Below are 22,400 nucleotides of genomic sequence, written 5' to 3' on the forward strand. Positions count from 1 at the left end.
TTCATCATACGATGAACCTCAAGAAGCTTATGAGAATATTCGAGTTTGAGATGTTGGTCTGCAACCTCATAACTAAGCTATTGAGGATGAAGTTCATGAAGACAAATTTCATTATTCAGAGTCTAGACAATGACAAACAGTTTTATGGCCTTGATGAATTGTATGGTTCCAAAGTGGACAGTGTCTGTAGTATGTATGAGCCAATGCCTAGTGGTTCCCAGCATGCAGGTGAGTCATCTCATTACAAGGTTGATTGGATTTGTGTCTACACACAAATAGAGAGCGATACTTCAAAGCAGAAATTTAGTTGTTCATGTAATTATAAAGAAACAGAACCAGACACGGCTCAGGAAATTGTTGATTCTTCAAACAGTTTTGAAGGCAGTATTATGTGTTCGCTAGTTTAGGAATGCCTTGACTCTATTCTAGTTCCCCTAGTATTAATATTAATGATGTGTTCCCTTTGCTATAATGATTTCAATACTCCATTAAACAAGCTCAACCTTACCGACAGTAATGATGTGTTCCTTGTTCAGTTATGGATGAATTTGTTCTTGAAAAAGCAGTCACGGCTGAGGAGACTGTTCAAAATAAAATCAATTCTTAAGACAGTACTGATTTGTTCCCTTTTTCACGTATTATTCTTCAGGAAAAAAAATGGGTTTCCTTTGTATTTATAGTAATGATGTGTTTTCTCCACATTTATAAGTTTTTTTACTCCATGAAACACAACCCAGCCACTAATGATCTGTTGCAATAATTCTAGAACAAATTAAATGAGCCAGGCTTCTAGATAATAATGATATGTTCCCTTGTTGAGGTATAATTGATTCTATTCTTGAAACAGAAGAAACATTTCAATCGATTTTGTAGACTATAACAATGTGTTCCCTCATCAAGGTATGTATGATTTTGTGAAGATCAAGCCGATGAAAAATGCAGTAAAGAGTATCTTCAAGAAAATCCCATATCACTTGTTAATGATGAAGGTTTAGAGGATGAATTGAATGATTCAAAAACCACTAAAGGGTATCAGGTCTCTGTAGTTGAAAGCGAAGAGCAAATTGAATAGTTTTCCAAGAGTGAAACTCAGAATGCTCAAGAAAGTGTATCTCCTAAGAACTACAATGAGGAAGCTCGAGAGGCTGTGAAGGATGAAGCTCATGAAATCAAGTCTTATTTTTCAAACAAGAGCAAAGTGTGTTTTGGACTTGATGAGTTCAATGGTCCTCAAAAGGAGGAAGATGAAAACCAACAGATTTATGAGAATGAAGCTTATGAAAGTGAACCAATGGATTGTGGCTCCAAAATTAAAAAACAAACTTCAATTTGATGCAGACAATTTGAATGGTGCTCACCAATTCGAACTCCTGCTAAAGGCTTTGTCTCTAGAAAATCTGTCACAGCTGGAATCATATAGTGAAGGTCAACATCCTGGGGAATGCAATGAAGAGGAGCTTTTAGTTCTAAATGATGTTCAGAAATGTCACATCTCACTGGTTAATGATGAAGCCCAAGAAGATAAATTGAGTGATCCCAAAACTAAAGTAGGATATCATGACTCTATATATCAAAGAGAGGAGCATTATGAACCTACTTCGAGGGGGAAACCTCCTTTACATTACACAAATGAACAATTCCTGGATGATACAAATGACAAGGCCTCCTTTCTATATATAGGAGTCTAAGGGGTCATAATATAATCAGAGCTGACATAAAAATAATAATGTAAGGGCACAATAATAACAATAGTGGGCTTCTATGTGGCACAATAATAACAATATGGGGACTACATGGGTACAACAATATAATAAGGGGTTTGTACTAATAACAATAAGGGGTTACACTAGTAGTATAGGGGCCTAACACTCAGTGTTGGAATTAAAGCTCCAAAATCAACGACATGTATCGTAGGATAACTATATCAGGGTGCTGACTTGGTATACTCACAAGAGTCTATCCATGGGAAATTGATTCTGATATTGGTCGAAACTTGTTCCAGCTACAGAATAATTAATCTTCAAGACATATTCATGTGTTTACTTTTGATAATATCTATAACAGGGCATTTGGCATGGAGCCCTACTGCTTGAGTCCAAGCCTTCTGGATGTTCCCTTTACCAAGGAAATAGAGGTTGCGGGGGAGGTAGCTACGCTTAGATTCATGATGCCCAAGTTTGCATAGAGATTCATGAGACGATTAGGGGTAGGCATCGATGTCAAACTCAAATATGCCTTAAAGATCATTGACGAGTTTGTTATGGACATCATTTCCTCGTGCAAGAAACAATTTAGCAGCACCTCCAGAACTATTCATAAGGTGCCTGAGGACTTACTATTTGTGTTCATGAGATCTCGAGACGATTATGGGTTCTTGTATTTTGAAATTTCATTGCGAGATGTTTATTTAAATTTTAGTTTTATTGGCCATGACACAATGCCTGTAGCACTCTCATGGTTTGTTTGGCTTCTCCTTCAACATCCCCACATCAAATATCAAATCGTGGAGGAGATTTATAGAATTTTAGAAGGAAGAAAGTAATTAGAAGGTAATAAGGATCCAAAAATTTCAGTAAACAGGAGTTGAAACAAATACATTATGCACATGCCTATCTCTCCAAGGGGTTGAGCCTCTACCCACCTATTCCAATAGAAATGAAACAATTCTCGGAGGACGTGGTGTTGCCATACGACACAATAGTTAACAAAGGTACGATCATATTTTAAATCATTTACGTGATGGGACAGATGGAAAGCATATGGGGGATAGTAGAATTTATAAGTAAGCTAAGTAAGCACCAAGGGATTCGTATAGCATAATTGATAATTACATGATCAAGAATGGATTTTTTAGAGGAAACATTAAGACTACCTTGTACAGAAAGGTAAATGAGCATGGACATATTTTGATTGTTTGCTTGTATGTAATGAGCATGGATAGATTTTTATTGTTTATTTGTATGTGGATGACATGATTTATACCGGTGATCTCGAGTTAGATTAATTTAAAGCAACCATGAAGAAAAAATTGAAATCACAGATCTTGGTCTTATGAAATATTTTCTTGGCATAGAAGTTGAGAAATTCGAGAAGGGAATTTTTATTTCTCAAAATAGATATGCTAAATATTTGTTGAAAACATTGAGGATGGAAAATTGTAAACCTACCCCTACACCATGTATAAAGTTAAGGATGATGAAGGATCAAATTTCAATCCAACTCTAATCAAAATATTGATTGGCAACCTCACGTGTTTCACAGCTACAAGACCGGATATTATGCAAGGATTTAGTTTGATTTCCAAGTTTATGGAGACTCCAAAAGACTCAAATTGGAGAGCGGGAAAAATAATTCTAATATACATAGTAGGAACTACAAATTGTAGCATAATGTATGCAAGGACAGAGAAGAAGGATTTAATTGCATATATAGATAGTGATTTGCACACAATATGGATGATATGAGGAACTCTTTTGGTTATGTCTTCCATCTTAGTTCAAGTGTGATTTCATGGGAATATAAGAAGCATCCTATTGTGACACTTTCGTTAGCAGGAGTAGGATATGTAGTAGCAACATCAACAACATGTCAAGCAGTGTGGTTAAGAACAATATTGGATGGACTCAAGCAGAAACAACAAGGATCAACAACAATATATTGTGAAAACACCTCAAGCATTGCACTATCCAATAATAGTGTGTTTTATCAGAAGAACAAGTATATTGATACTAGATAAAATTTTGTTAGATAACTTCTAAGCAATGGAGAAGTTGACTTGCTACCTTGTAAATCGACTGATCAATTGGCTCATATGTTTACTAAGTCATGATCGAAAGATCTATTTGAGTTTCACAGAGGAAACTTGGGTGTTGTAATCCTAGCTAAGACATAGACCAACAAACATGTTTGAGTTGTCATGAGTTATGTCTTAGTTTAGCTGTTGTAATTAAGGGGAGTGTTAAAAATTTCTAATTACTCATGCATGGAGAGTTATCAAAGATTAGAGAGTCAATTAACTAAATCAAGTTGAGTCAAGTTGAGTTAAGTCTTATTTTAGTTAAAGCAGAATCTAGAGTGTGGTTGCATGTCAAAGTTATTTTGAGAGAGTCACTAGTTGTAAAGGTTAAATACAGTACAACGGGTTCATTATAATTTTGTGTGATCAATAGAAGAGCCGCAACTTGTGTTATTGTGTGTGTGAAATTTGTACCTATCCTCCTCTGCCTTTCCAACAAGTACTACACAAACAAAATTTATATTCATTAATCATTATCACATACACATCCACAAAGTTGTGCTCTTGGTTTTCACCCACAACACTGATTAAATGTGGAATCATCAAACTAACTTGGCTTGAATTTTTTCTAGCTAATGCTTTATGCAAACTCAGGCTAGACTTCCAATATTGGACTTACTATTTCTAACGCCAACCAACCATTTTCAAAAGCAGAATAAAATAATTATTATAATTATTATCTATATAGTTATTAATAAAATAATTATTTTCGATTTGTAAATGTAAAAAATTGTAAACCAATCATACTTTCTTACCAGTTATCATTACCATTTCTTTACGGTTTATTTCAGGTCCTTTTCTTTAACATATTATTTAAAAGATGGTGGTTTTTAAAACGATCATTTTTTATTCAAAACAACCATTTATTTGCGGTCAATTAAAGTGTATATTAATATTAATAGAAACAGGAATCCACGAAGATACACATCATTGCCGGTACTAAAACCATTGTAATATATTTGATGAATGTTTATTATATATCTCTAGTATCATACAAGCCCGCTACAGATTCCAAAATATGCTTGGACTTAGGGAATGGAAGTCACATTGATATTGTTACTGATGTCTAAACAACATAGCTAAATAGTAGACAGTGTCTAACGGCTCCTTTCAGGTGGACGTAGTTACGCAGGAAAGTTTCCTTAACAAATCCGGCCTTCTCCAGAACTCTGGCCGACGCCACGTTTTCAGGGAGCACAAGAGCTTCAATTCTCTTCACTCCCTGCAATTCTTTGAATCCCATTTTAAGTGCTGTTGTCACCGCTTCGGTGGTGAAGCCCATCCCCCAGTATCTTCTAGCGATGGCGTACCCCATCTCGGCTCGGCAGTTGTGAATACCGGTTCCTTGCTTGAGCATGACGTGACCAATAGGCTTCCCTCTGAAACATATAGCCTTAAACCATGGGTGAGGAATCACCACCTTCAGCAGAAACTCCCTGAGATTCTCCTTGGATTTAAAAGCTTCCCATGTCATAAACTTGGTCACTTCTTCGTCACTAGCCCATTCGTAAAAGTCTTCCAAGTCTGCCGGGCAGAAGTTCCTCAATTGGACTTGCCCAACACTAAAACTGCCACGCTTAGCTTCCATTCTTTCGATCTTCGACTCTCTCAAATGCTCAGTTCTGGCTCAGCGATTCGAAATGGAATCTGTAATTTAAATGGACAATATCTCCTATGAGTTTGCAGCACGGCAACACTAGTCGAGTTGGATGAATGCTGGGGTGAAGATGGTGGAATTTATAAACACTCAAAACTGCGTCAATAAATGTAATGTGGAGGTCGGCAATGAATTCCTATCGAATGCTGAATCGCTCAGACAATCTAATATGAAGATGCATAGTATTGCAGAGGTCGGCGAAGTTAAATAAAGAGATTACAGGGGAAAATAATCATAATATTTTCAGATGAGTTCCGCAGACGCCCAAAGATTTCCTTCATTTCCTTTTACAGTTTGGACAGTTTGAAACGGACAGAAATAAATATACCTTTAAAAACGGCATGGGCGGATTCCTAACGAGGCATGTGTTTCATCTGCCCAATATTTAAGTAACCTACAATTTCACTTTGTAGAAGATATTCGAAGGGACTTAAAGGTAGGTATCGAATATAAGGTTTAGAGTGAGATCCCTAGAGGGCTGACTGAGTTTCGCAGAATTATCTGGAAGAAATATTTTCAACACTTCCGAATATGCCCAGTAGCAGCTATGGTGTCGTTTCCTTATTCCACTCTGACCCAGAAAAGAGGGATTTTTATGGTCTGTGCTCGAGAATTTGATCCGCATTTCGTATATGCAGAGGGTCGAAAAGGAAAATGCAAAAAGTGGGTTACTGAAATTTTTAATATTCTAATAATTTATATATATATATATATATTATAATTTATATATATATATATATTCTATATATATATATATATAACTTTAAATATATATATTCTAATAATTATATATATATTTTACTTTACATTGTTTATAAAATAATCAGAAGTGTTTTTTAATTTTTATTATTTTATTTAAAATTATATAAAATTATATTATATAATATAGGTATTTTATATAATTATATTATATTATTAAAATTATTTATATTATGTTATTTAAAATTATATAAAAATTTACTTATTTTTAACCAGAATATAATGAGATTGAGATTATAAAGTTTTTATTATAATCTACTATATTTTTTCATTTAAAATATATATATTTTTAAAGGACCTGTGTCAATTCTAAATTGAGTAGGGACTAAATTATACATGGTCTAATATGTAAAATAAGCTTTTCCGCCTTAGAATATGAAGCAGTGATCATGCAATGCATTACTTGTAGTGGACATACCTTGATGCGGTTATCTTATATTCTATGCTAGCAAATATCATCTGAATGCTTGGCAACACAGGTCTCTCTCTGTGCAGAGGTCTAATCACTGAGCAATGCGACTTTGGTATCCACCCAACCTATTGATTTTATAACCGCCAAGTTCTAGTCCCTAAATTATTACGGCATATATATTAGCAATTGTTCCAAAAGATACAAAGAGAGGCTGATAGGATTATTAAATTGGAATTGTTGAATTTTTCTAGAAGAGTTAATTGGTTTGTGGAAAACCTTGTTTTCTTGGACTCGATCATTGTGCAATCACTTTTCTTTAGATGTTTTGTTTATATCTATATTACAAGGAATACATTGAATGTATTATTTCATTTTAGAGTAAGTTAATTACCCAAAATCAAGAGGTTAAGTTAATTACCCAAAATCAAGAAACTTCTATAGATGGCCAAGCGTATACAAAAAATACATCTCATTCATATGCAATACCAAATCCCTCTTTCCTTTTCTCTGAGTAAAATTTCAAAACCATGAACATATGCTCTTTCATATGCACAATAAACCCAACTTCTAAAATTTCAATGCTTGGATGCGACGATTGTTAATGCATAAAAAGTTTTATCGGCCTAAACATAATCATCGCACATATTCGACGTATATAAACATAATCATCGTACATACTCGACATACACACTTATTGCCAAATGAAATCTATTCAAACAAAAACCAAAACCGCATATGGTTTTCTCATAATTATAAACATCCACTTCCTGGCAGACGTTAATGCCTCTGTGATTTTATGAACTTGGTGGTCCACTAAAGTATTTGTTCGTTGAGTTTTTCGGTCCCGAAGATTTGGCACAAAATCAAACACTTTGCAATCCTGTTCAATGTTGTTGATCTTTCTTTGAAAAGATGAAGCATACGCGGAGGCAGACAAGGGTTGGAACAAGTTTCTTGTGAAAATTTTATGCAAAAATTTCTCAGAACAACATAATGTATAGCATCTTGTCTGTTCAAGATTTTCACTGTTCAGAGATTGGAAACCGTAATCGAGCTAGAGAAGTTCCATTGCAATTGTAAGAACGTGAAGTCAAATACAAGACGCTAAACTTTAAATGACATTATTCTTTGGAAGGACTCATCGTATTTACTTTACCTTTTATGTAAATGACAGAATGCCTCAATCAAAGAACTAAGATGTGTATTATAAAGAAATGATTTAGTTTGTTATTTTAATTTTCCAACGCTAAATGTTCACGATGTGAACATCTGGACATCTTAATAGAATTAAACTTGTCCTCGGTGTCAGTGTTTAGATAAGGTCTTCAAAATGTTTAACATGCAGTTACAACACAAATGAATTGGGCTATTTATAAAATACTTTCGAAATGCAAACATTTACACACTTTGCCTAGCTTTGCCTTGTTTTCTTTACCACTGTGTAAGAGGCTAAATAGGATTTCAAGGTTAACGGTTGAAGGCAACTGCTTTAGATCTTTGGATATTTTATCAAATTTTTATTATCTCAGATGGAGTGAAATGGATATGAGCTTTAATAACTACTAGATTTAAATGAAGGTTATTTATATTTTGATAAAAGGTTACTGTATGTTGTTTTTACAACAAACACGGATGGAGATACTGCTGCTCCGTGGTACAGCTTCGAATCCAAGCAACCATCTGTTTCCCTTCATCAACTTTGCCTAAACTAGATTGCAGCCAGCAGCAACAAACTATGCTGGAAATCTTGGTGTCTGCTCCATCAATAAAATTACTGACGGCAAGAAACAACAAGAGAAAATATAATATATAATTTATTGGTAAGAATTCCGAGTATCTATCGCCAGGCTTGACAAGCGTTGTCATCTGATAGAACTCTGTCAAACTCAAACTATGCTTTACAAAATTGTTTCCGAAGGATGGAAAATGAAGTTGGGAAGGCCACAGATATGATCGATCGCTCGCTAACGCCACAACATTGCGTCGATTGTCTCCTCTGCAAGCCTAGCCTCTTGAGGAAAATTAGAAATGCTTAATACTAATTAATGCTTGCCAAAAGCCAAGGAAGAAGAACAGTGCTTGCCAAAACCCAAGGAAGAAGAACAACAAAAACAACTGGCAGACCAAAGAAACTATTAACTCTGAGGCCAAGAGTGACATAAAAGAATGGGAAAAAGCAACAAAAATATCTTCAAGAATGACATAAAAGAATGGGCAAAAGTAGTAAAAATTATCCTGCCATGTGTATATTTGGAAAAAGCAGTCACATGTCAAATCAACGATTGAAAGTGTCTCACTTGATCCAATGGAGGAGGGTAAAAGTGTTGACAATTGTTGATGCATAGGAAAGGCCTATTGGCCTAATTAAATATATAATATGTGGATAGTGTGTCTCGAAAATAGTAAAAGCAACTGATGTTTTGATATGAAAATATTGTATATTGAAAATAATAGCAAAGGGTTGTGAAAATCACATGATTATAATCCCATACAATTTCATTAAATTAAAGGGCATTATTATATAATTTTTATTTAATTCTTTAAATATTATTTAATAAATATATGCATGTCATTATTTAATTCTTTAAATATTAGTTAATAAATATATGGATGTGATTGTTAAAAGGATAGTTTTAATTAGTTATTAAAATATGGAGTATTTATATTCATATAAGAGGTGGGTGAGGGAATCAATCTAATTATTTATGATAGCACAAGCTTCTTATTGGAGAAAATGAGAGAAATCATCTAATTTTCAATGGAGGTGGTACAACATTCTTAGGAAGATGTATAATAGCTTTTATAGTAGCAAGAAGGGACGAAAAGAGAGAACTGTTATAAAAGAAAGATGGGAGGCCATGATTTTATTTCAAAAATAACCCATAGAAGATAGTAATTAAGCTAAGAAGTAAGTTGGTATCCACGAGAGAAGTTATGGATAAGAAAATATCCAAGAGTGTGTGTAGAGGATATGCGAGTGATCTTGTAGTAGTTAGAGTTCTTAGAGAATGTATTTAAGAAATTCCTTATCAATATTATATTGGAGCCAAGGAACGTGTTAGTGTTTGTCTTTTCCAATGCTCCTTTTCCTGGAGAGACAAATGTAGAAATGCAACAGTGGATCATTAAATTCTTCTATTTTTCTTGAAACCCATGATATATATAATTATGCAATTTCCCCAATGATCCTTGTTTCACAGTTTTCACATCGAACAAGCAATTTTTCACACCCACTCTTTTATTTCTTTGGAAAAATTTAACCCAAACTTTCAAAGAAGCGGTCTATGTAATAGATCTAACAATAATCCTTGACATCCCTAAATGGAGAGTCTCTAGCCTCTATATAGGCTTCAAACATATGATGCCATGGGTAATAACCATTGGTCTCTCAATATCATATATCCAACACAATGGGCTTATCACATTATTTTCTAACTACTAGTGATCCCTTACATTATTTTAGTTAACCACTTTATTTTTTAACTATGACCCATTTATTTATTATCCTTATATCTCATTATTACTTTGGGTACCTCCTTGTGTACTCAATTTTATCCCCCCAGGTATACTACATTGCACCCCCCTTAAACATGTTTCATTCCCGAAACTTGAGAAGAACACAAATAATAAGATCTACTCAAAAGAGTAGTCAACTGGTACCATGTGCGTGCATCTAGCCATCCCAATGAAATTTGAACACTCGATCTAGTAGGTGCCTCACTCGCTTGAGATGGAAGCTGGTTATGGCGGTTCCTCTTTGTTGATGTGTTGTGGTTGGATCATCGCACTTCCCTATCTATTTCCCAGGGGTTGGTTGTTGTCCTTGTTGCTAGTTTGTTGCCACCTTGTTGGTTGTTTCCTTGTTTTCTCATGTGGGTGGTGATATATTGAATACTTGATTAGTATAGTAAGAGACCACAAACATGACATCCCGGGTACCAAAAGATGATCATGGCATTAAGGAAAAAATTATTTTAGCCCGCTACCTATTCTAGAATGGAAGTGGGAAATAATCTCCCTAGATTTTTTTATCATTGTATTATCGATGACTAAAAGGAAACATGAATCCATTATGGTGGTGGTATATACATTAATCAAGGAAGCCCATTTCATACCAGTGCAATCTACTTATGGTACCTCACGGACCGCCAATATTTTTATGAAGGAAATTTTACGGTTTCATGGGATAGCTAAAATGATAGTGTCAAATAGAGATTCCAAATTCACCTCAAATTTTTGGAAGTCATTTTTTGGGGGCATGGGTACTAAATTAAATTTTAGTATGACATCCATCCTCAAATGGATGGAAAAATTGAAAGAAACAATCAAATTTTAGAAGACATGCTTTGAATGTATGTTGTGGACAAGCCTAGAAAATGGGAAGATTATCTGCATTGAGCTGAGTTCACTTGCAGCAACATTTATCACACATCTATAAAATTGAGCCCTTTCGAAGCATTGTATGGTATAAAATTCCATACACCACGCAATTGGAGTCAACTAGAGGATACGATGATTCTAGGGTGGGAGACATTTCAAGAAACTAGTAGACAATGTGAAGAATTCAACAAAATATTAAAACAACACAAGATTGAAAAAATACTTATGGGGATAGGAAAATAACATAAAGAGAATTCAAAGTTGGGGATCATATGTATTTGAGGGTAAAACCAAGGAAAAGTACACTGAGGATGGGAACCTGTCCAAAATTAGCACCACAACATTGTGGACCATTTGAATATTTGGATCGTGTTGGACCAATAACTTATCAATTAGAATTACCCAGTGCCATTAAAGTTCATAATGTATTTCATTTTTCTTTACTTAAGAAATATATACATGATATTTCTCACATTATTGATTGGAAAATGCTATAAGTGGAAACAGAAGGCGACTTCCTTGTAGAACCTCTCTGTATTCTAGACAAGAAAGAGATCTATCTTCGGAATCGAGTCATCGTTTGGGTTAAAGTGCAATGGAACCACTTTACTATGGAGGAGGCTACCTAGGAGCAGGAAGATGATATGCAGAAGAACTATCCACTATTGTTCCAGAAAGAAGAAACTGGGAATTAAACACCGAGATGTTGTAGCTAAAAGGGGGGAAAGATGTGACATCCCTTAGTTTTTGGTAATAATTAGTATTCTTTATTTTTGAAACAATTAGTATTGATCAAACTATGATTAGTTGGAATGGTATTTCCATGACTTGGATACAAGTGGTTATGAAATAATTAAATTTTATTATAAATAAATTGGAATGGAAACTACTTGATTGAGACACTTGAGTAAAGAGATAATTATGAATCTCAATCTTAGGTAAGATTGAGACAAATATTCCATGGGAAATAGGCATTTCCAATGTGTGAGCATTTAATGGATGGAAGAACAAGATCCATTAAATTGTCTAGTTGGAGAAAGATGTTAAATATATGGAACGATAAATAATTGTTGGAGATAAATGTAGGCTTTAGCAACAAAAAACTTTCCATAATGGTGAGACGTCGCTAATAGAAAAAAATTATTTTGGAAGAAAAGCTAGAAATATACCTATTGAGAGGATGAAGGATTTTTCGAAGCTATGAGGGATCTGACTACCAATTGGTCTAAGCTCAGGGGGGAACTGATGGTCAGTTCATGGTTGGGTGGAATAGTGTACTCATTCAGTGATTCTTCCTTATTCTGGTTAGAAATTGTGCGTGCTTAATTCTGTTGGTAAGTAAATAAATATATTTTATTTCTTAAAATATGTGTAAGAATTAATGTATTAAATATGTTGTACTAGAATTATGCTTTTGTAAATCTCAGTGGTCAAAATGACTATAGGATAAAGAAATTCCAAATTTATCTTGTGGGCGGATTTATGATTTTCTCTCTGTGAATAAGCACTGTGCAAAGGAAAAGATAATGATAATTGAGTCGGTGGGGTTAAAATAGATTACACTCAGAATATCTAGAGCTCAGACCTCTTCAAATTCCTTTTTAAAATTGAAGGCAACTCAATCAAGCCAAATTGTTACCTAAAGAGAAGGGTAAGTACCCATAGGAAGCTGAAGAATGAAAACAAAACAAAATCTTTGATGCAAGTAGATAGTCATTATAGCATAGAAAATTAATTTATGTGTTTTAATAAGTAAATAGAATCACATTATTGGTAGCGTGATCAAGGTAAGAATGAATTATGAATTAGTAACAAATGAGACCTTTCAGTTTATCAAATGCATAGAAGATGGGGAATGTAGAAGAATCAAAGCACCAGTAGTCCCCATTCTAATAAACATATTTATTATGAATACACCTAGTGTTTTAACAAGCTTTGAATAGAGGTGCGTGGACTTGATAGCTGATTTTTACAAATTGGTTAAGCTTAGAGCCATACATTAATTAAGCCCAATGAATAGGAGAAACTCAGACTTGTTTATTAATTCAGATCATTAAGAAATTACAATGGAACTTGTTCCGACATAAGGGAAGAAATACATATCTACAACTCAACACCAAATAATCTTTCCTAGTTCAGTATATGTAACTGTGAATATATTTTAACCTGGGTAAGAGAAGGAAACTACAATCATAAATGCTATTGAAACCATAGAACACTGAAATTATATTATAAATCATTCCATGTAAATAAAACATCAAGATAAGGCCTATAGGCCATTGAAAGTATATATATAAGCTTGAAGTTTACCTGACTATCAAACAAAATATAAAATAGAAATGTCCAGCTAGATAGCCATAACGTAAGATCTTGAGTAGATTTTATCAAATTACATATGAATGGTAATAACTTCATCCTAGTATTATGGAGACATAAGATTTAGAGGATAGGATATCCATTGAAGGAACACCCTGTAGAACACAATATAGTTGGTATGAACCATACCATTTTGGAAACAAAATAGGAAAAAAAGAAACCCAGTAGCACGAACAAGATTCCATCAACGACTCTACCAAATAGGAACAATTGTGGTATTTGGTAACTCTTAGGAATAAAGGGAAAATTCCACTGACTTGAGAAACTAGATAACTTGTTAGTCATTGTTGATCCTATACTTCTACTCAACGAGACAGGAAGGGAGTGGTCGTGAGTGTACCTACAGAAAACAAACATTGAAATCAGTATTTAGTGCGTAGCTGAGAATAACAACAGGGTACATTAGCAAAGGTGTTTTGAGATTGCTAGAAAACTACTAATCAATATTACCTTATTTTTTATAGTTGAATAATTTTCTCCCTCATCTGCTTGCTACAAAAGGAATGAAAATTGTATTTGGGAATGAAAAATAATGCATAACAGAAACTAGGTGAAATCAGTTATAAATCGTATATATATTTAGGAAGAAAAGCATGCACCTGTGAAGGTGAGGGAAAATGAACAATGAAGTCTCTATCGAGTGACCAAAACCCTGCTTGCCGAAAATACTCTAAGGGGGGCATAGAAGCGATAATAGGTCACCATAGGAGTCATACTGGCATACGAGGGGATAGGAAAAGGAAAAGTAAATACGTATCATTATACCTGGAGGAATAAGTGTAGGATAATACTCTAACAGTATAGAGCCTGATAGGAACTAGGGAAACTTGTAAAAGACCATAAGGATATCATTTCCTGATGTGGTTGTGACATACGGTAACCAATCGAAGAAATCAACGAAACCCACGACCCTTTGTTCCTCTGAAATGAGAACTAAGTAAACAAGCATTCAAATCTTACTAGAATAAGGAAACACACAATTAGGGAAAAAGAAATGACAAAGAGTAAGTGGCCATTATAATAGAATCCCAATGAATTATAAAAATAAACAAAGCAAAAAAAAATTCCTTCTCTGCAAATTGCAAAGGAAAGCAATATTTTAGCTTACATGGATTACTAAGGTTGCAACTGTATGTTTTGGTGGTAAATCTAATATAAGACACATAATTAGACATAAAACCTTTAATGGAGCGAACAAAGTAAAAACTAGTGAAAACGAGGAGAAATGGTGACAATTCTATTCAAGTCAAGGATAAACCAAACCATTACTACCTATTTGAGAACAAGTTACCTGGATATGGTGGAAATGATTCTGTTGTCATGGCCCAAACTATGGTCTTGCTGCTATCCTCCAAGAGGTTGGTGCCAAACTTACAAGAACAATGATCAGACCTTACCCTAGGAAGAAAATCATCCAATGGGAAACTGGTTTAGTAATGGCATGTTTTAGCATAGGATGAGGGTTTTCCATGAATGCAGGACGTATGTTGATTTCCCTGAGGGAAACTAGGCATAGGACAGGGATAGATGAGACTGCCAAATGCCAAAGGAAAAGGAAAGGGTTAATGCAATTAGGGTTTGATGGATGAGAAACCACCATTGGATTCCATCGCTACATCTCAGTCATGCATTTAACTGAAGGTCAGTGCCTCCATGTGACTTGCACATGACATATATTAATTTGGAAGGACGAGATTGGTTCACTAATTGGTTTGGCGTACCAATCTTTATAACCATTGTCATAGCATCACATTGATTGTAAATAAGGAGTAATAAGATTTTACTTTGGGGTCAAAACATTAATCATACATGTAACCATACATAAGCTCTCAAATCATCTTCGATGTTCCTTTTTATATCAATGCATAAGTAAAATAAAATGTGGGTAAGTATACTCCACGGGGTTAGGGAACCTAGGGAATTAATTACCGAGTTAGGGTAATACTAATAAGTTAAGGGTTGTATTGGGAAATAAAACAAAGGTAAAGAAACATATGTGGTCGTCGTAGTTGAAAAGGTGGTGGATTACCTCATCATACAATGTTACAATTATAGAGCATAAAAGTAGAATATATAATCTATGGACAGAGATAGTGGACTCCAGTAATAACATAAGAACCAATCATCATTAATTCTATTGAATTTAGTTGTTGAACTATTCTTAGTAATGATATATTATGAGTATGAGACGTAGAGAAAAAGATGGTTTACAATGCATTAATAAAAGTACAAGGAAGGGTTTGTGACAACTTCCATTCTCTTATTTTCTTTGCTTACTTAAGGAAAGTGCGAGAAGAATTCAGGTAAGTGGTCATCTACATTCATGGTTACAATGGATTTTTTCTATTACCTTATCTAGTAGATGTTTCCAGTACATTTGAGTAGGTAGGTGTAAGGAATAACCTCAGCACCCAAAGCATTCTTTTTAGTTTGAGTTTGTAGTAGAGTTTTCAACTCTTAGTGTACAATTTAGTTTTAAGTTTGAAGAATGGATTTGGTTCATATTGAGGATTAGAACACGCTGTTAGTTTAGTTACAATTTGGTTTTCACTCCCAACTTTAGCTGAGGGAGGTAATTTCAGTATGAGTTTCAGTTTTCAATTGGCTTCAATTTGAGAAGGTCACAGATTAGAGCATATTGGAGTTGGACTTCATTTACCAATGGTTTAGGCTACTAGTCTATTGTGTTCCTACCACCTCATAGGGAGCATGTGATCCCCATTAGAGCCAATTTGGTTGTCTTATAATATAGGGATCATAGTGTTTCTATATTGTTATTCATTTCGTGGTGTTCTGTAAAATTTTGCTTATGGTTTCATGAGTATCATAGTTAAAGTGTCATTGTAAATATTTGTGTCAAAAAGGGTTAGGTCATGGGGAAATTGATTATCATCAATTAGTAGTCGGTGTTAGTTCAATCATGTCATTTAGTTGCAAAGTCAGTTAGTATCATATCAACTTTATGATTACGAAAGTACCCTTGCATTTCATCTCACTTACATAATTTAATATCCACCATCATATGAAGAAGAAGGCTTTGTGTGGCATAAGAATTCAAAATTGTATGATAAAACACTCATTTTCTCTCATCCAAAGTCTAGTTTGAGCTTTGGAGTAATTTCAAGGTGAAATAAATCATTGAGAAGGGCAAAGGAGAGGTTGTAGGTCGATTTCAAGCAGTCACTGTGAATTTGCTGCACAAGTGATCTACTGCTATGCAACTGTTGCATAAGTGGTGAAACGGCCTCGGGATTTTGAGTAACAGTTTTTCTCTCTTCTATTCAATTTTAAATGTTTCATGAATATTTTTGAACACCCTCCAACTAGTCTCAAAATTTGCAGAAGACCCAAAGTACACCAACCTTGGATGTGCATTCGCATTTGTTGTGCAAGTTGCATAGTCCCTCATTTTGGTGAACTATGGAAAATTTGTAATTTTGAAAGATTTATAAGGTTTTATAAGGAGTTTTTATTTGGTAAGAGTTCTCCTCGGCCATTTTGAAACAGAAAGGCAATCATAAGCTTGAAATGTTGGACTTGCTATGAAATTGTTGCGCAAGTGGAAATCAATCATCTAGGAGGTCTTTAAGCTTTAGAGATACTAATTCAATATTTCTACCATAAAAAATACATTTAAATCCTACCCATTTCATCCATTATTCCAAAGGAGGTGCAAAACCATATAAAGCATGGAGGGCTACTTGGACTTGTTATGAATTTGCTGCAAAACTTGACTATTTGTTTCATCATTTTCAAAAGTTGGTTCCGACCAAATGGAGCTAAATTTGGGAAAAACAAAATAATGTTTTTTTAAGAAAGACCAAAAGAACACAAAAATCCTTAAGCTTCTTCATATGATTCATACATTGGAATATTAAAATTCATCTTTGCAGCCTAGTTTTCATGTTTTGTCATTTCCTATTTTAGTTATGATGTTTAGGTTCAGATTGTGAGGAGCTGGAGAATAATTTTTTGAAACTTAGAGAGGTTTCTCAAAAGGAAACAGTAATATATAAAAAACTCCTTTTTGTTGTAACATAGTTTAGGATTTAGGAGATATGAGCTAGTTTTTTATCCCTAGTTTTCTAGAAATTCAATCCCTGTTTTGTAGTAGACTTGTTGTGAATGAGCTACGAAACTGCAAAGTCATATTTTTTAGCGAGTTATCTTAGTAAAAACATGATGCAATTTTTTTTAGGTGTTATTAATTGTGATAAAACATTTGGAAACTCATAAGATTGAATTGGGGCTAATGAATTAATGTAAATGCTTAGAAAATAATTTGTTTAAATGAGTCCCTAGTTTTTAACCATTAGTTCTATTTTCCTTGCAGAAGTTAGGAACAAAATTCCTAATGAGGAATTCAACCCATGAAGGTGGGAAATGACTTTTTTGACTCAATATTATTATGTACATATAACAGAAAATGAGTTGGTGAGTGTGAAGAAGCTAGTTTACAAATTTTGCATTTTTTTGTCATTTTCTCAATTGAATAAAAGAAGGGAGAAGGTGTTTTGACATGGATTCTTATGTCAGATGTCTATTGGTATGTGTATTGTCTTTGTTATTAGTGGTTCTTATGTTTCCATGGTGTGAAAAGAATTCTTCATTCTCATCTTAAAGGAGTTTTGCAGAATTAACTTTGTGCTATGTTTTATATTAACTAAACATTCATGTGTTTCCTTTTATTCTAATGGAAATTTGAATTTATATATAGTTTGATCCTCTTATTGTCACCTTTTGATGTTGAACTCATCGACACACTACAATGAATCTTGGTTACTTATCAACATAGCTTCCTATCCTACCCTTGCTCAAAATATCATTGTTATCCCTTATTCACTTGAATCATTAACTATATTGAGCCTATTTGAAGTGGATCTTCCTTCTTTAACCTACCTTCAAACAACAAATTGAAATTACCTTTTTGTATCCTCGTAGCCAATCTAAGATCAAGAATTATTTCAGTCACTTGATTGATTGAGTGAAACCTAGTGAGAGAGCCCTCTCCAAGGCTAGTAGGGTTGGATCCTAGCCTAAAAGTGGTTTCTGATTACCTCTAGAATTTCTCACCTCAACCTAGTGAAATTTATAGAGTGCTAATAAAACCGTTTACAAATTTCAAAGGTTACATGTAATCAAAGGTTTAAAAACCTTCATGTTCCAAAATCAAAAGGTCTCGGCATTTTGTCTTGAGTGATACTAAAGTTTTTTCCTCTTTTCTCCACTTCACAAAATACATCGCATTCATTAATCTGAACTTTAAAACATATTCTGGGTGACAGTGGAATAAGGAAAAGACTAAATAGCTGCTGCTAGGCAAATTCGGAAGCGTTGGAAATATTTCTTCAAAAAAACTTCTGCGAACATTGCAGATTTACAATATTTTAGAGTACCAATTTCTCAATTTAGTTTTAAATTACCTTTTAAAAAATCTTTTTGTAAGAATGTGTTGGAAGTGTTCTTATCGTATGTTTGGATATATGTATGTTTTAATTTACATAGTCAGCTGTCGTCAAATTTGAACACCAACCAAACATCGATATTGAAGCTTAGTCGGCCCTCTAGGGATTTCAACATAAATCCACAACCCTCCCAAAACACAACTAAAACTTCTCATTCTAAATCTTTTCTTGGATACCTTCTTTTATGTCCCTTCGAATATCTTCTGCAAAGTGAAATTGTAGGTTACCTAGATATTGGGCAGATGAAACACATGCCTCGTTAGGAATCCACCCATGTCGTTTCAAACTGTCCAAACTGTAAAAGTAAATGAAGGAAATCTTTGGGCCTCTGCGCCGGAACTTATCTGAAAATATTATGATTATTTTTCCCTATAATCTCTTTATTTAACTCTGCCGACCTGTGCAACACTATGCATCTTCATATTAGACTGACTGAGAGATTCTGAGTTGCTACCTACTAGAAGTCAGCATTCGATAGGAATTCATTGCCGACCTCCACGTTACATTGATCGGCATGTGACGCAGTTTTGGGTGTTTATAAATTCCGCCATCTTCACCTCAGCATTCATCCAACTCGACTAGTGTTGCGCTACTGCAAACTCATAGCTCATATTCTTCATTTAAATTACAGATTCCATTGTGAATCGCTGAGCCACAGCTGAGCATTTGAGAGAGTCGAAGATCGAAAGAATGGAAGCTAAGCGTGGCAGTTTTACTGTTGGGCAAATCGAATTGAGGAACTTTTGCCCGACCGACTTGGAAGACCTGTACGAATGGGCTTCTGACGAAGAAGTGATCAAGTTCATGACATCGGAAGCTTTTAAATCCGAGAAACGAGTTTCTGCTGAAGGTGTTGATTCCTCATCCATGATTCAAGGCTATATGTTTCACAGGGAAGCCTATTGGTCACGTCATGCTCAAACAAGGAACCGATATTCACAACTGCCGAGCTGAGATGGGGTATGCCATCGCTAGAACATACTGGGGGATGGGCTTCACCACCGAAGCGGTGACAACGGCACTTAAAATGGGATTCAAAGAATTGCAGGGAGTGAAGAGAATTGAAGCTCTTGTGCTCCCTGAAAACGTGGCCTCGGCGCGAGTTATGGAGAAGGCCGGATTTGTTAAGGAAACTTTCCTTCGTAACTACGTCCACCTGAAAGGAGCCGTTAGACACTGTCTACTCTTTAGCTATGTTTTTTAGACATCAGTAACAGTAGCTTGCATGATACTACAGTTATATAATAAACATTCATCAAATATATTATAATGGTTTTAGTAAGTGATCTTAAAAGTAACATGTTAAGAGTGACTTGGTTCATAAAATGACTTAATGCAATGTAAAAACAAATGTAAAAACAAATTATTAATGTTTAAAATACTGGTGGATCCATATCCAAATTTAAATCTGAAATCTGTTAACTTATACACACATCAACCGGATTTAGCTCAGGTGGTTGGCATAAATGTTGATAACAAGTTAGTAAGTAATCTTAAAAGTAACATGTTAAGAGTGACATGGTTCATAAAATGACTTAATGTTATGTAAAGACAAATTATTAATGTTTAAAACACCGGTCGATCCATATCCAAATTTAAATCTAAAATCTGGTAACTTTTACACACACACATCAACCAGATTTAGCTCAGGTGGTTGGTATAAATGCTGTTAACTTGTTATAGCCCCCAAATAGGTTCAATCCCTGCATGTGATGTATTGAGTTCATAATGAGTATTTCTTGTAATGGCTTCTAGCCTGAATGTATGAGCAATCCCTCAAGGACCGAAACATTTATATTCCTCATATGAAATATAAACTCATATGAAATATAAAGATATTTCTTATGGAAAAAAATATTTTCGTGTTCACTCTTCAGCCAGCAAACAAGCAATTCAAAATTAGTGACGAAAGGAATATCTTTCTTTTTATTTTTACATGATTAACCAAATAAGAACAACATGAGTAAAGAAATATCTATTACAAAATAAATTCAACAATAGAATTGAAAGAAACGTTATTGCAGGAGGTGAATATCTTTCTTTTTATTTTTACATGATCATTAACCAAATAAGAACAACATGAGTAAAGAAATATCTATTACAAAATAAATTAAACAATAGAATTGAAAGAAACGTTATTGCAGGAGGTCCACCAGCATCTTCTAGCTTTCATAACAACAACTCCTATTCCAAGCAAATGTGGGGAACAAGAAGACTATGCTATTGCCCTAATTCCCCTTTCACCTTCATTTAAAAAAATTACATCTTCCTTTCTATATATATATATATATATATATATATATATAATTAAAACTACATCTTCATACATTTAATTGTCAAAATATATAATAAATTTAACAAAATTAACTCATCTAAAAACATAAAATAACTACTAAATTAACTAATCCATAAATGTAAAATAACTACAAATTAACAACGGAATTTTCTCATTGATGTTGGGAATTGGTGAAATCATGTTCACAATGTTTGGTACAAACCAAAGAGATAGTTGAGTTGGTGTTAGTTATCTTTCACAGTGCAGTCACTCATTTGAATCCGAAGGTTATAAACCTATTTGTTAAATATTTTGAAAGTTTCATGATATCATTGTTGTAATACTTATACTTACCAATTATTGCTCTTATATAAAAAGAAATTATTGGTCTTATACAAAAAGAGATTTCAATGCGTAGGTATACACAAATGAGTCAATCACAGATAATGAATTGTGTGCCTTAGAATTGCAACCATGATTGTGCCCTCACTGGGAATTTTGAATGGCTCCCTTTACCAAATCTAATATCCTTTCTACCTTACTATCTGCTTCATCATCTTTACTTAAATCAGCATTACTATCTGCTTCATCATCTTTACTTAAATCAGCATCAGGCTCCGTCATCTGGAAATATTTCATGGGGCTGTACACCGTTATTCCCACACATAGCAATGGTGCAGCGACATCCAAGGGAAGATTCTCTAGTACCTTCACCACAAAGCTACTTACAAACCACAAACCACCCAAATTATTAAAACCCTATTTAACCAATATAAAGAAAAAATATTAATGCCATTTGTCTCCGGTTTTATATAAAAGAGACAAACCACCCATCTCGGCAAGGCCTGCCGGAACTTGGCGCAGTTAAATTTTCCGAGGTTTTGAGTCAATTGAGAGATTTTTGAAACTCGTTGATCCCATTCCAAACATGAACAGGATTATATGGACAGAAAAGGAAGCCTTTTATGGCGAGTTTAGCCCATGTGCCCTAAAACAAAAATGGTTGCATGAGTTGGGATAATGATTAATTACCTCTGGTTACAAACCACCAAGTATGAGTAACCTCCAAAAGTGACAGAACCATCAACATCGGTGCTACCATACGTCCAAATGACCTTCTCACAATATTGTTCTTGGCCTTTTCTAAAAGAATCGCAATGATGGCAACTTCCAACCATACAGTCCATGCCCACACGATCTCTAGCAGAAAAATTCTTCACTTCTAAACCAACTTCAACTACTATACTTACTATTTCATGGCTACAAAAATAGAATTGCGA

The 22,400-nt window shown here is 34.3% G+C and overlaps 1 pseudogene; it reads right to left on the minus strand.

The window, feature by feature from the left end:
- The window catches only part of LOC149250611 (putative mannitol dehydrogenase), a 32,174-nt pseudogene that overhangs the window by 9,354 nt on the left and 420 nt on the right, over nt 1–22,400 (minus strand).

Source organism: Pinus tabuliformis, chromosome 7 (assembly GCF_031772625.1).
Source record: "Pinus tabuliformis cultivar Carrire ecotype Pingquan chromosome 7, CPIR1, whole genome shotgun sequence".
Taxonomy (NCBI): Eukaryota; Viridiplantae; Streptophyta; class Pinopsida; order Pinales; family Pinaceae; genus Pinus; species Pinus tabuliformis.